At 42.5% G+C, this 11333-nt stretch overlaps 1 long non-coding RNA gene across 1 annotated transcript; it reads left to right on the forward strand.

The window, feature by feature from the left end:
• Nucleotides 1-6: 6 nt before the first annotated feature.
• On the forward strand, nt 7-1137 carry LOC106725656. Its single transcript, XR_001361584.1, has 2 exons — nt 7-124; nt 661-1137. It is a non-coding gene; the product is annotated as an uncharacterized LOC106725656 (long non-coding RNA).
• Nucleotides 1138-11333: the final 10196 nt, after the last annotated feature.

Here is an 11333-nt window from a genome sequence, read left to right on the forward strand (position 1 = left end):
GCGCAGTGGGCGGAGCCCGAGGCTGGAGTTGGGGGTGGGCGGGTTACCGGGAAGGTGCTCGGTAGCCCCGGGCTTGCACGTGGAGGTGGAGTGCAGACGCTCCCCAAAGCCGGGAAGGTCGAAGGTACGGGGTGAGAGGCCGGAAGGGGCGTGAGTGATGGGCACCTGGAGGCTGCCGCCTTCCTGGAAGCGTCTCTGGGGTTTTGGGGGCAAACCGGACTCGCCAGTGGAGGGAGAGTGGGAATGCGCCCTGGGCTTGGAGAGGATGAAAGAGCCGAGGGAGTGGGGTGAGAGGTGGTCCCCGGGAGGCTGCTGCCCTCCGGGGGGTGGCGGGCAGGGCCAAAGGGAGCGGGGGAGGGGGAGCATGAACGAGCCGGATCTTGCACGTCGAAGAAGGAATGCCTTCACCGGCACACACTCCTCGAATTGGGGAGGTTGGAGGAGGTGCGGAAAGGCGAGAGGTGACGCCGGGCTGCAACCTTGTGGGAGGTGGCGGATGTTGGAACTCGGGCGGAAAGCGGCATCTTTGCAGCCAAACAGGTTGTAGACGCCCGAGCCTTTCTCTACCCGCCGTCCCAATCCGAAGCAAGGCTGTGGTTCTCTCCAAAGTCCCCCTGCCAGGCTTGATTCTTTTTTCTTTCTTCTTTTCGCATTTGAAAGGTTTTGCCTCCCACTCGAGAGAAATCAAAGGATGTGCCGGATTTCCAATAAATAGCACCTTTGGATGTAGAAGAGGAATGGCTCCCTCACCCTGCTACGCACACCCCCACGCCACCCCACAGCTCTGACACGGCTTTTCTTCGGCAGCCGCACACTGTTACCATTCCCGGCTTGTGTGGGAGAAGACTGTTGTGCGCCTGTGTCTGTCCGCCTGGGCAGCTCCAGCCCCTGGTTAATAAAAAAGGTACAGATGGTTAAGACACGAATGTGTTACGTCAGGCTCGGTTTTTAAAAGTCCCTTGCTCCCTACATCGTTTGTGTCTCCTGAGACAGACTATTCAGAGGATCGATTTGAGTCTAATGGCAGTCATGAGAACGAGGGACCCATGCCGGGACTGTCAGTATATCGCAATGCTGTACTTATAACAAAAAGTTTATCTTTTAACATTTTTTAACACATAAAAAATGAAACTATCAGAGTGCAAAATGATTCTATCGAAACAATTTCTTATCTAAAATTACATTCCTCATCATAAATTATGCGTTCTACTTAAAATGGAGGGATTCTCATAGCTGGGAGGTAACAATCAGGATGAAGTTAAAGAAGAAGTAATGCTATCAACAATTAAAAAATATATTTAGAAATATATAAATAAATAAATATAATTGGAGAAGTGAAAGGATTTTTATGAATTTGTCTTTGAAATTATTTGTCTATGAGTAACTCATTTCATTTGCAATTTGCTTTGATTTCCACCTCCCCCCCCTCCAAAGTCTGTGCATAATTGGGAATTCTTGAGAAGTGAGGAAATCAAGTCCACAGATTACTTTCAAATGAGTGAAATGTTATAAATAAATAAATATAATTGGAGAAGTGAAAGGATTTTTATGAATTTGTCTTTGAAATTATTTGTCTATGAGTAACTCATTTCATTTGCAATTTGCTTTGATTTCCACCTCCCCCCCCTCCAAAGTCTGTGCATAATTGGGAATTCTTGAGAAGTGAGGAAATCAAGTCCACAGATTACTTTCAAATGAGTGAAATGTTGTATGAATGCTAAAGTTAACAATTTATGAAGTTGGAATATTACCTTTGTATGCATTTAAATAAAAAATTATTTTAAAAAAGTCAAAATGTTCTCGCATCATATTATTTTGAGTACATCTCTCTCTTCATCAATTGCAGCAGATGAAATAGGTATGTATACTAATTGTTACTCAGTCTCTACTTACCATTTCACTGAGGGTAAAAGAGTTCATGTGAAAGCATTTGAGATCTCCAAAACTAGAGTACTTTTACTAGAGTACTTTGTGATTGTAAGTTACCTTGTGAAAATTTCCCATGTGCTCTAACCAATAAAGTTCTCTTAGTCAAAGAGTGTAAGAATTTACCCGTTTCATACATGAGCCTGTTAAGCACTGTGGATGTCTTGAGCAGGAATTAATACATTCCTCTCTCCCTGGTCCCACCCCCAATTATCTCTCCTCTGGGTTAAATAAAAGTTCTTGAATTTTGAAGCACAACAGGAACTTGATTAGGAACATGGCGAAGATTAACTTTTGGGAAAACACAAGTGCATTTTACTAGATTTTATGATTGAGTTAATGAAACTTTTTAGAGTTCTTCTGAAATTTTCTAATGAACAATAATTATTGAAAATGATTTAGTCTGGCCGGCATGGCTCAGTGGTTGAGTGTCAACCTATGAACCAGGAGGTCAAGGTTCGATTCGAGGTCAGGGCACATGCCTGGGTTGCGGGCTCCATCCCCAGTGTGGGGGGTGCAGGAGGCAACCAATCAATGATTTTTATCATTGATGTTTCTGTCTCTCCCTCTCTGAAATCAATAAAAGTATATTTTTAAAAAGTGACTTATAATGTACCATCTCTGACAACCTTGCCAATAGTATTCTCTGAGCTCTCCTCATTGACGATGCTTAATACCTAGCCAGGTTCTCACCCTTCTACACTCTGAACACCGTTTGCATCATAAATTCATCATTTACTAGTATAGAAACTAAGCTTAACATTACCTAGACTACTCATCTCACCAAATCAAATAAGATAATACTATGAAAGGTTGTGGGAACTCTGCAGGACCATTCAAATTTAGTATTGCAGCAACTACATTTCCATAGCTGGAGAAAGGGTAACAACCATTCTGAAATACAGGAATAAGAAATCTATATAATTAAGCAATAAAATGAAATAAGATTCATCTTCAAATTCTGATATTTTAAAATCTTTCTTAAAAGGTATTTCTGCTTATAAACTATTCAAATGTTAAAGGAATCTATAGTATTGAAAAGTCCCACATCATCAAAACTAATGAGGCCAGGCACTTGAATGGTGTTAATAATATCTCTCCCACCCTTATTTTTCCTCCCCACTTTTCTAAATGTCACTTTCTCCCTTAGTACAGCCAGCAGTTCTACTCACTTTTTTTAAGTACTCTGCAGTCATAAAGGAAACTTCAAATTTTAAAAGTCTCAGTTGGACTAGGCCCGTGGTCAGCAAACTGCGGCTTGCGAGCCACATGCGGCTCTTTGGCCCCTTGAGTGTGGCTCTTCCTAAGCCTTAGGAGTACCCTAATTAAGTTAATAACAATGTACCTACCTATATAGTTTAAGTTTAAAAAATTTGGCTCTTAAAAGAAATTTCAATCGTTGTACTGTTGATATTTGGCTCTGTTGACTAATGAGTTTGCCTACCACTGGACTAGGCTCATGTGTCCATGCCTCAGCCAATCACAACAACCAAGGAATTGATAACTTCCATTCAGAATTAATGTCTAAAATGGTGGGAGGAAAGATGTCATATAGGTGACCACCAAGGAAATTTCTGTGAGCTAGGACACCACTCCAAATGTTATTTACTGTGCTACTGTGTTGTGTACTTGTCAGCACCTTATATGCTTTAACGCTTAAGTTTTTTAATAATCTCAATAAGTTCTTTGTGTTAGGAAACTCTGGCTCAAAGAAGTTGTGTGCCTGTAGTTACCCAACTAATCACTGGCAGGGTGTCTGGATGCATGAGGGCCTTAAAAGCCAGAAGAGTAGCTTAGGTGGTAAGAAATAGACAATTATTGATGACTTCTGAGTGAAATAATCCCTACATTATAAAAATTATTTTTATGGAGAGCCTGAAATACATGGAAATGCATACACTAAACTGCCAAAATAGCAAAGATAAGTTCAGAAACCTAGAGGATAGAATTAGAAGACCTGATATACATCTAAAAGAGTTTCTGGAGGAGAGAAAATAGAGTATGAAGCAAAAACAACATCCATAGAGATGATGTGTGAGAATTTTTCAGACTTGGAAAAGAACATGAATTATCTGGTCAAAGGAAGATGCTAAGGCTCAAACAGACTAAATTGTTTTAATTGAAACCTGTACATCATAGTGACATTACAAAATACCAAACACAGTAAGAAAATTTTACAAGTTATTACTGAGAAAAGTAAATTACCCTAAAAGACATGACAGTCATCCTGTCAGCAGATTTATCAGCAACAATAGGTTACAGAAGACAATGGAAAATATATCCAAAGTATTAATAGTCCATAACTGAGAAACTAAAATTCTATACCTAGCTAAACCATCTTTCAAGAGAAAGAACAAAATAAACACATTTACAAACTTTAGAACTTACAGGTGCTCGTTAAAAGAAATACTAAAGAACATACTCCAAAAAGAAAAAAAGAAAAAAGCTGAACCCTAAAGGAATAAGTGAGATTGCAGAAGGATAAGTAAATAATACATAAGTAAATATCTTGGTTAATATAAGTCAGTAGTATTTTTTAAAATATATTTTTATTGATTTCAGAGAGGAAAGGAGAGGGAGAGAAAGATAGAAACATCAATGATAAGAGAGAATCATTGATCGGCTGCCTCTTGCACACGCTCCACTGAGGATTGAGCCCACAAACTGGGCATGTGCACTGATCAGGAATTAAAACACAACCTCCTGGTTCATAGGTCGATACTCAACCACTGAGCCATGCTGGCCAGGCAAATCAGTAGTATTTCTTAATGTGCCAGCATTCTGGAATTTTAAAACCAAGTGAAATTAAAATATTAGCCATTAAAAATACAGTAGATGATGGCAGAAGGGAGTTTTGAGTTAGTGAAGAGACTCCTTTTATTAAGTGAGATATTCCTTAACTTTAGATTCTGACAAGTTATTTTATTGGTTAAGGTTTGTTGTTGCAAAGAATAGAATTGAAGCAAGAATTTCTTAAATTGATATTCAACAACTCCCAGAGTTACTGGGAGAGTTGAAAAAAAAACCCAGCTTGGGTTAAGCTTCTAGAAAAAAGTGCACTAGGCCTAAGCCATGCAACAGAACATAAACTGCTGCTGCTCCCAACAAGTATCAAATGCCAGGAGCTCAACTTTTCTTCATCTACTCCTATTGTCAACATCAATTCCAATTCTGTCAGAAACTTGACCTTGCAACCACTGCCACCTCCACAAACTGGATCTACCTGCACCAGGAAAATGGAAGCTGACTGCATAGTTTGTATCCTCACATTTCCACAGTGCTTCTTAATTAGCAGAGCCTATGGCATAGGCCTTCCTCCCAGCTGCAACAGAGGCAGGAAATTAGAGTTCTGAATTCAATTTTATGCTGGGGAGGTAGAATCTGTGACCAGGGAATTATCCCAACTTTAGAAGGCTCTTTAAAAGATTACTACATTAAAAAGATGAAATATTACCATTTGTGACAACGTGGATGGATCTTGAGAGTATTATGGTAAGTGAAATAAGTCAGACAGAAAAGGACCCAAAACATTGGATTTTACTTATGTGGAATATAAAACAAAAAATAACATGAACAAAACAAAAACAAACTCATAGATACAGACAATAGAATGGTAGTTACCAGAAGGGGAGGGGAGAGGGTGAAGTGGGTCAAATATATGGTAAGGGAAAGAAACCAGACTTTGGGTGGTGAGCATGAAATAGAGTACATTGATGTCAAATTATAATGTACACCTGAAATTTATATAATGTTATTAACCAATATCACCTAATAAATTTAATAATTAAAAAAGATCTTGAATATGACAGAGTTCATTACGGATATGCATGTTAAACTTTGAAGGATATTCACCAAAATAAGAGAAATAGAGTGTGTAGCTTCCACGACTACAGAAGGGATGTGGGGGGAAGTAACCTAGAGAAAAGTTAGTTACTGGATCAGCAGGCAATAAAGAAGGAATAAAAAAGCAAATTAAAAGTAGGATAAATAGGAAACTCAAATAAGATTGTAGGAAGAAGTCCAAGCATATTATTTACTACTAGTGGCCCGGTGCACAGATTCGTGCACATTGAAAGGAAATTAATTAGAAGGTGGCTGACGGGGCGGGACTGGGAGAGAGGGCTGGACACGCCCTGGAGCCAACCTTCTGCGGCCCTTCCCAGGCCTGCCGCACCTAGGGCAGCACCGCTGCTGGAAGGACATCTGCGGTCACTGCAGCTCGGCAGTAAACCAGATTTGGGCCAACAGTGCCCCAGCAACAGCATAACCCACGGCTGAAGGTGGACTTGCACAGACCTGCAGGAATCGGGCTCCCTCCTCTCTGGGTTCATCACCTGAGAACTGCCACTGCCAAGTCACCGCAGCTTGGCAACCCCTGCATTGAGCATCTGCCCCCTGGTGGTCGGTGCCCGTCATACCTACTGGATGGTTGGGGCAGTCTGATGGTCGCTTACCCTTTTATATACATAGATTATTTTAAATCCTTACCCAAGGATTTAAATTTGTTTTCATTGATTTTTAGAGAAAGAGGAAGGGAGAGAGAGAAAAAAAACAAAACAAAACAAAACAAAACAAAACACATCGATTGGACCCTCCCATTCACACCCTAACCAGGGATCAAACCTGCAACCTAGGTATGTGCCCTGACCAGGAATCGAATCCACAACCTTTATTTTGGTGTAGGGGATGACGCTCCAACCAACCAAGCCACCTGGCCAGGACCAAGCATGTTATTAATCACAATAAATACAATAGTTTAGGCTTGTCCATTAAAAACAACAACAACAACACAGCCTGGCCCATGTGGCTCATTGGTTGAGCATCAACTCATGAACCAGGAAGTCAAGGTTTCATTACCAGTCAAGCACATGCCCAGATTATGGGCTCAATCGCCAGTAGGGGGCATGCAGGAGTCAACTGATCAGTGATTCTCATCATTGATGTTTCTATCTCTCTCTCTCTCCCTTCCTCTCTCTGAAATCAATTTAAAAAACACATTTTTAAAAAAAGAGTAAAATCCTGTGTTTTTTTTAAAAAACTATCACTGTACATTTATAAATGAAAATAAGAATTTTTAATATTGTAGCAAAAATTTTTATGCAACAGTTGTAATTTTTCCCATTGACTATTAAGATTACTTTGCACAGTTTTAATTTGCATGGTCATGTTTCTGCTCCTGCACTACCATGCAAAGTAAGGACTTCCTATGTTTCTGTAGAACAAGAAGAAATTCAAAATGAGAAATTGTACTAATGCTTTGGCAATGTAAGAGTATTTAAAGTATAACTGGAGTTTGGAAAAAGATAAGAGGTGCAATAATATTGTAGACACATCTGCCAATGCAAAACAGTAACTCACATAGCTATTTCAAAGGTGTGTGGTACATTTGAGACAGATTATCTGGGTACTCATTTGCCCAGAGGGCAGAGTGTAAAAAGGAAAGGATGGAGAATAGGTGTGAATCACTATATAATGCCTCATCCTCCGAAACCATGTCAGACAACGTCTAGCTATCCTAACGTTTGCTTCTTTAAGGAATGAGCCTGCACCAATTAGAAGGCCATTGGCTGCAAGTACCTCAGGCCTCCAGCTTTTTTTTTTTTGCTGGGCATTTCTCTTGGCTTTGCCTTCTACTTGCGTATGGGCTCTATTTTAGGCTGGCAACAAATCGTGACAGCTGTACCACGCATCTCATCCAAATGCCACGTCGTCCAGAGGCAGATAGGGGCTGTCTCTTCCAGAGTCTCCTCAGGAGTAAGGAGAAGCCCTCTAGACTATTGGCCAGAACTGGGCCATGTGCTACTGTATCAGTCAGGGTTTAGGATGGAAAACTAAAGCCACTCTATGCATGTTTGGTATAAAGAAGTGAACACAGAATTGGGGGCATACACGCTTTCTGGGAGAGCCAAGCGAGTTCAAAAACTCTACCCCTAGCTGCTTTGGCTCAGTGGATAGAGCGTCAGCCTGCAGACTGAAGGGTCCGGGGTTTGATTCCAGTCAAGGGCACATGCCTGGGCTGCAGGTCAATCCCCAGTAGGAGGCGTGCAGGAGGCAGCCGATCAATGATTCTCTCTCATCATTGATGTTTCTATCTCTCTCTCTCCCTCTCATTTCCTCTCTAAAATCAATTTTAAAAAATTGAAAAAACAAAACAAAAAAACTCTATCCTTGAAGATCAGAGGAGTTGACACTCAAAGAGCTTAGTCTGAAACACCTTAGTGTGTAATTCTTCAAGTTTGTGCCAGAAAGCTGCTAGGAATCTCTCAACTGCTTACCTATACAGCTACCACCATCTCTAGAGGAAATAACAACATGCCTCTTTGCAAATTTTGCCCTCTTGTGAGCAATTATCTGGAACAGGACAGGGACAGTGACTCTAGGAAGCATGATCCTAGACTTGGAAGGAAACAGTGGTGGTACCATGGTGGCAGCAGGCCTTCCAGCACACCTACTCTGAAACCAGCCCCCACAAAGGGGACCAGGCCACTGGGCTTGGCTTAGGTCCCTTAGGAATTCCCTTTCATGCAGGAGGGTAGGGGAAAGTCACTCAACTGTGTCACCTGGAGGAGGATTGAAACTCAACCCTACCCCCCAAATCAGTGCTTCACTAAGTGAGGAAAAAGCTGTTTGGACAACCAGCAGGGCCTGCTCCATGCTGTATCACACCATACTCATAATTTCTTTGCAAATAAACACATTTGTTACGAAAGTAGCTAGCTATGTATTTTAAAGGAATATGTTACATGACATTCACCATGCATACCTGTGATTACCCACAAGGTACAATCTCCTGCAAGCAATTCAAATGCCAGGCTAAATTGTAAAATTACAGTCAGCCCATTAGTAATTTATAGTGTTACGGCATTCAGTAAAAAGTTAAAGCTCCTTTTAGGAAATTTTTCCATTAGCTCTTCTCCTCCCAGGAACCAGCCAGATTTATTCGTCTGCTGCTCCTTTATATGCCTCACCAGCACCCCAAGCACATCCTAGATTTAATGCACTTTTTTGCAGGGCTCAAATGTACAAGGTCGCCATCCCCCCCTTCCTGCTGCTCATCTTCCTGATCTCCATTCAGCAGTTGTTTTACATCCCAGTTAATGCCACTCCAGTTTCCTTAGAGACTGAGGGACCAGTTTGCCCCTGGGAGAAGGAAAGCTGATGGCTGCGAACCCACTTGAGGGCCAGAGGAAAGAAAGAATACAAGTGTTAAGGATGCTATTTTCTGATTCTCTCACTAGGGCTGTTTACAGTAAATCCTTTGTTATAAGAAAACCCTGAAAACAAGCCTTATTTGGGGGTATCGGGAAAGTTATGTACGTGCAGGTGCCAGGGAGTGGCATCTATTCTAGAAGGGCCCTACAGCTCTGTGTTTCCTCCTACATGCCTCCTCGAATATGCAGGCTGCATATGTATTTATAACTCTGCACTTAAAAAGTGAATTTTATTAGCAGAGATAACTGTCTTAATTCCAGCAACTGCATTCTGTAGAGCAACCAGAGACTATAGGCACCAGGATTACCTATGTTCCATCAAATCTTCTGCAAATGGAGGGGGATTATGAGTCACTAACTGGGCATAGAGAAGGATGGAGGAAGGGCTAGAATGGGCCATCTTTGTGGGGGACTCTGGAGGTCCAGAGACATGTCCAAATGCTTCTTCCACGGAGTGATTATGACCTTGAGCTTAGCGACCTCACGGTGCATTTTTGTGTCCACCCATCCTGGTAGCAGCCCTCAGTAAATGTTTGTTGAGTGAAGGAGCGAATGAAATGTTGACCCTGGGATGTGCAATGGCTCCTGAATTGTTCTCTGTGTGTGCACATCTCCCCTTCCTATCCAAACATTTATTCTAAATCAGCGGAGCCACAGCTGTACAATTAAAGAGTTCCACTCACAATCGCTGTGAGCCAACTGAGGCTCTAAGCCCGCCGTTCTCAGCCTTGGCTGCACATTAGAATCACTCTGGGGGCCAATGGGGGAGTGTTTGAAAATCCCAGCACCCAGGCCTTACCTCAGACAATTACAACCAGAATCTCTGGGGCTGAGGCCGAGGCAGCGGATCTCCCAGATCCAGAACCAAGCTAGCGTGGAGACTGCTCTGGCTCAGGAGTGAGGAGACCTAGATGATATCCCTCAGGACAGAAAAGCACCAGGGCCACTTTCACCGAGGCCCCAAGTGCAGGCAGAAAAGAAGAAATTCTGATTGGACTCAGGAATGGGTTTTTGTACTCACGGGGAATTTGAGGAGGGGAGGGTGTGTCGCATGTCTAGGGAACACATAACGCTTCAAACAATAAAAAGATGCCACCCTGTGAATAGAGATGGGAAGCTATTGAATATCCCATCCTGCCCTGGTTAGTGACCCCTCTCCAGCCTTCAGCCCCTCCCTACCCCGCACACTATGCCTGCAGCCTCAGTGCAGGGACCCAAGTTCTTCTCTCTGGGGACTTTATACTGTTGCTGGGAAAGGTAGGTTTCTGTTTGGGGTGTAGACATCTCGGGGCGGGGGGTGGCTGAGCTCGCACTGGGGACAGGGGAGCTATGACTCAGGGGAAATTCTAAGTTGCTACAAGCTTCAGCAAGCCGGTGTCGGTGGGAGGCGAGAAAGGCAAATAGAGGGCTGAAAACCGTGCCAGGAACCTGCCTAGCGGATAATCAAAACTTGGCTATAAATAACCAACGGACCCATGAACGTGTTAGCAAAGATGTTTTCTACAGCAGCGTATAGGCAAAACGCGTGCTCCCCGTGAGAAAATCCCCCAACTGTTCCAGGAGGCCAAATAAAACTACAGAACACCTGTCTGCTGGCGGTGCCTTTGCATAAAGAGCTTTTCAAGCAAACTGAAAGCGACCTTCACAGACACCAAAAGAACCCAACATTTTAATCGTGTAAGGGAAATATTTCTAAAATGGGTTCTATTCCTCCCAGGGGTGGTGAATAGAGTGCACAGTCATTTATTGGCTGTTTTTGTTTTTTTTTTGGTGGTCCAGGAAGCAGAACTCAGATTTGCTCCTGAACCACCCTTCTCACACACCTTCTGTGGGGCTCCAGGGGTGGAGCAGGAGACCTGGGCTGCAGCCACCAGAGTGCCTGTTTCCCCTGGCTCCAGGCCACGGCTCTAATGCGTGGGCTCTGAGACAACCATTCCCCTGGCTTTGGGGCCTTTCTGGCTCCCATGCACTTAGATATATTTTGAATAGATACATTTACTGCAAATCTGGTCTGTAGATAAGTGAAGAGTACTGAAATGAATGTATTATGATTTCTTTTAATACTTTAAAAATTCACTTTGGGTTTTTTTCATATCCTCAAAAGACTCATAAAACTTCCTATCCCATGACAGGAGAATACTCTACAGAGACACAGCTCGGGAAAATAACCTAAAATAAAAATTTAAGTATTTAAGC

The sequence above is a fragment of the Myotis brandtii genome, unplaced genomic scaffold (assembly GCF_000412655.1).
Source record: "Myotis brandtii unplaced genomic scaffold, ASM41265v1 scaffold18, whole genome shotgun sequence".
Taxonomy (NCBI): domain Eukaryota; kingdom Metazoa; phylum Chordata; class Mammalia; order Chiroptera; family Vespertilionidae; genus Myotis; species Myotis brandtii.